General features: G+C 25.2%; 1 long non-coding RNA gene across 1 annotated transcript in view; it reads left to right on the top strand.

Annotated features, from left to right (window-relative positions):
- The first annotated feature begins 332 nt into the window (after positions 1 to 332).
- The window catches only part of LOC136083608 (uncharacterized), a 17,483-nt gene continuing 13,957 nt past the window's right edge, over positions 333 to 3,858 (top strand). The window contains exon 1 of the long non-coding RNA XR_010639935.1: positions 333 to 598. This is a non-coding gene — a long non-coding RNA (uncharacterized LOC136083608). The remainder of the gene's footprint in view (positions 599 to 3,858) is intronic.

Here is a 3,858-nt window from a genome sequence, read left to right as displayed (position 1 = left end):
AAAATACTAAAATGGTAATATAGTATTTTTGACTGTAACCTAATATAAAAGTATCATGTTACCATGTTATTATGTATAAATTATGTTGTTACCATGTTGTTACAGTTTTCTTACGACTTGTTTACTTTATTTTTTCAATACACTTTATATTGGTTATGAGGAAAACAATAATAAAAGTAAAGATTTAGCTTTTTAATAAACAATAGTTTTATAAAAATTACTTGAAATCAGTTTAAAATTTCTACGAACTGTTTAATTCGTAGAATTAACAGACTTTTACGTCATTTTGAACAATATAATGCTCATTTATTTTGAATAAGTTAAGATGTAGATGTGTATAGTAGTTTAATAAAACAGATTAGTTATCAAAATAAACTTACAGGAGTATGTTTTCAAGTACAAAAAATTAATTTCAGTAAACTTACGGGAGTAACTTGTTTCTGTAAACAATAAGAAACGATATTTTAAAAAGAAAATAGACCAACTTTCTTTTTTATTTTTCATTACATAAAATTGCTCTTTTATTTTGAAAAAAAATAAAAAAAGTTGCGATTTTTGAATTGTTTGAAAAGCTGTCAAAGAGTTGAGGTTGTCGAAGGTAACTTTCCTTCTTAAATTTCTTGCCAAAAACATTATTTTTTGAAAAATAAAAAATCTTTTATAAATATATATATATATATATATATATATATATATATATATATATATATATATATAATATATATATATATATATATAAATATATATATACAAATAAATATATATATATATATATATATATATATATAAATATATATATATATATATATATATATATATATATATATATATGTATATATATACACATTACCTTGACTCGCGTATTCTTTTTCATAACATCTTGTTATAATTTTACCAACACGCATAACAGCTAAACAACAAACACTTATTGAAAACATCTTTATAAAGTTCTATTCACCTGAAAAAATCTCTGGCAATTTTACTAGTTTAATATCTGATCATATGGCTCATTTTAACTGCATTCCTAAAAAAGTTAATTACCCTAAAAAAAGTATATCATACAGGCAATGCTTCAAGAACTTTAACAAAATTATATTTATTGATGATGTTTCCAACATTGACTGGACACTATATATTAAAAAAGATGATGATGTTAATTAAATTATCAGTTTTCTTTGAATGACATTTAAAAAAATATTAGATCAGAAAGCTCCATTCAAAAAACTAACTAAGCAAATTAAACTTAAATCAAAACCATGGATCACAAATGGCTTACATAAATCTATTTTTATTAAAAAAAAGCTAAATAAAAAACACACAAATGTAAAGACATTAGTACTTAAAATGAACTGCTTTATAAATTTAAGTTATATAGAAATAGAATCAGCAATCTACTAAAAATTATTAAAAAATCTTATTATACAACTTATTTTACTAAAAACTTAAACAATATTAAGAATACTTGGAAAGAGATAAAAGAAACCATTAATAAAAAACCTTTCTACTAAAGTTCAACTCTCAAACTTATATTGAAAGAAAATATTATCATAGATCAAACTATTCTATCGAATATATTAAACAACCTTTTTGTTACTATAGAAAACAAAAACCTAACTTCAACATCAAAATTTAATGACTATATCAACTCTCCGAATTCTAATACGTTTTTTTCGCTCCTGTCCCAGAGAATGAAATCTCCAATCTTATTAAAACCACTCTTATAACTGGAAAAAGCTTTGGTCCTAACAGCCTTCCTACATTCCTTCATAATCATATTCCAGACATAATTTCTAAACCTCTCAGTATTATTATAAATAACTCATTTTAAAATGGTAATGTCATTTCAATATTTAAAAAAGGTTCTACAATGAATAGGTCTTACTACTGACCTATCTCCCTTTATTCAAGCCTAATCGAACTCTTCAAAAAAGCTATGCAGTAGAGATTCATGCATTTTTGAATAAATTTAAATGCCTTCACAAAACCAGTAAGGGTTTTGTGCTAATCATTCCACAACTCACTCACTTGTTAAAATTACTGTGTCAGTTACAAAAACTCTTCATAATAAAAAACTTTGCATGAGTGGTCTTTGTAGACCTCCAAAAGGCTATTGATACAGTAGATCATTCTATTCTACTCAAAAAATTAGAATATTATGGAACCAGAGGAGTTCCACTTAAATGGTTTACTTATTATCCTCACAACAAATCTCAATTTGTCAAAGTCGGTGACTCAAAATATACTAAAGTAAAATGTTCCAACAAGGCTCCTCAAGTCTCAATATTAGGACCACTACTTTTTTTTCTTTATATTAATGACTTCATTAACTCAACTAAGTTTGCAACCTCTTAACACTTTGCTGATGATACTAACTTGCTCAGGGTCAACAAATCTTTTGAAAAAATTAACAAATACGTTAATCATGATCTAGCCGATTTAATTTAGTGCCTTCGCTCAAAAAAGCTATCCCTCAACTGTTACAAAACTGAACCGGTCATATTCAAATCTGAAAAAACAAAAGTCGATAAAAAATTAAACTTTAGATTAAATGACCAGAAAATCATTCCTGTAAACTTAATAAAATATCTTTGAATTATAATTGATTCCAACCTATTGTTTGTCTCACACCTCTTAGACTTAGACAAAACAAAGCTTCAAAAATAATAGATTTTCAGAATTACAAATCCAGTCCTAATGTGCTTTATCTTACTTCTGATATCCTTAAACTACGTGAACTTGTTCAATTCTTGAATTGCCAGTATGTCTGGCAATTCAAGAACATCACCAACACGAAAACCTACCTCTTATCTTCAACAATTTTTTCCCAAAAAATGCAAATAACCGAAACTATCTTCGATCAACTAATAATCTGAATCTTGCAGACTAAAATCATCATACTTATGGATATAAGTTCATAAAACAATCAAAGTATAAATTCTTGTAATAACCTTACCTCTGACCTAAAAGCTCTCCGTTCAAACTATGCTTTTAAGCGTAACCTATATTCCATTCCTTCCTAATCAAATACAGTTTAAAAATCCAAATATATGTGTATCTATGTATAAGTGTTTGTGATAAGCGCAAGCGAATATGTGTCAGTGTGTATGTATGTGTTTGTGTGTATGTTTTTATATATTTCTATGTGTATATATATGTGTGCGTCTATGACCTCAAACACTTTCAGGTCGACAGTTAGGTCGGCATTGCCGAATTCTATTTCCTAGGGTTGACATGTATATATGTACGCGTATATGTGTATATAATGTATACATACACAATACACATATATAGTATTATTAAATGTGTGTATATGTATTTATGTTTGTATATGTGTATGTATGTATGCTTCTATGTATGTGCATATATATATAAATATATATATATATATATATATATATATATATATATATATATATATATATATATATATATATATATATATATACATATATACATATATATATATATTTAGACAACTTTAATAAGTATTCTACATAATAGAGTGCTTAATGTTCTTAAAAGAACAATTATATGTTAGCAGAAAATCACTTAAGAAAAAACATTATTCAGAAATGAATGATCAAATTAATAAAACTTCAATTTATACGAAAGTTAAATTACAGCAAGTCGGAAATGTCTTTACTATAAATTTCCACACATTTGTAGAATTTTGTTGATCCTATTATAAAAAGAATTATTTAGAAATGGTTACTTATGCTTTTTTTGAAAAGGGTATTTAATTTAAATAATATTTGAGCTCATTTATTTTTTATAGTTTTTTAAGAGAAACTTATTTTCGTGCCTACATTTAGAAATTAATTCCGATTTTTGTTTAATAAGCTTTCTTCATTTGCATGT

Source organism: Hydra vulgaris, chromosome 08 (assembly GCF_038396675.1).
Source record: "Hydra vulgaris chromosome 08, alternate assembly HydraT2T_AEP".
NCBI lineage: Eukaryota > Metazoa > Cnidaria > Hydrozoa > Anthoathecata > Hydridae > Hydra > Hydra vulgaris.
The sequence above is the reverse complement of the archived record's forward strand: the minus strand, read 5'-3'. Positions and strand labels throughout refer to the sequence as shown.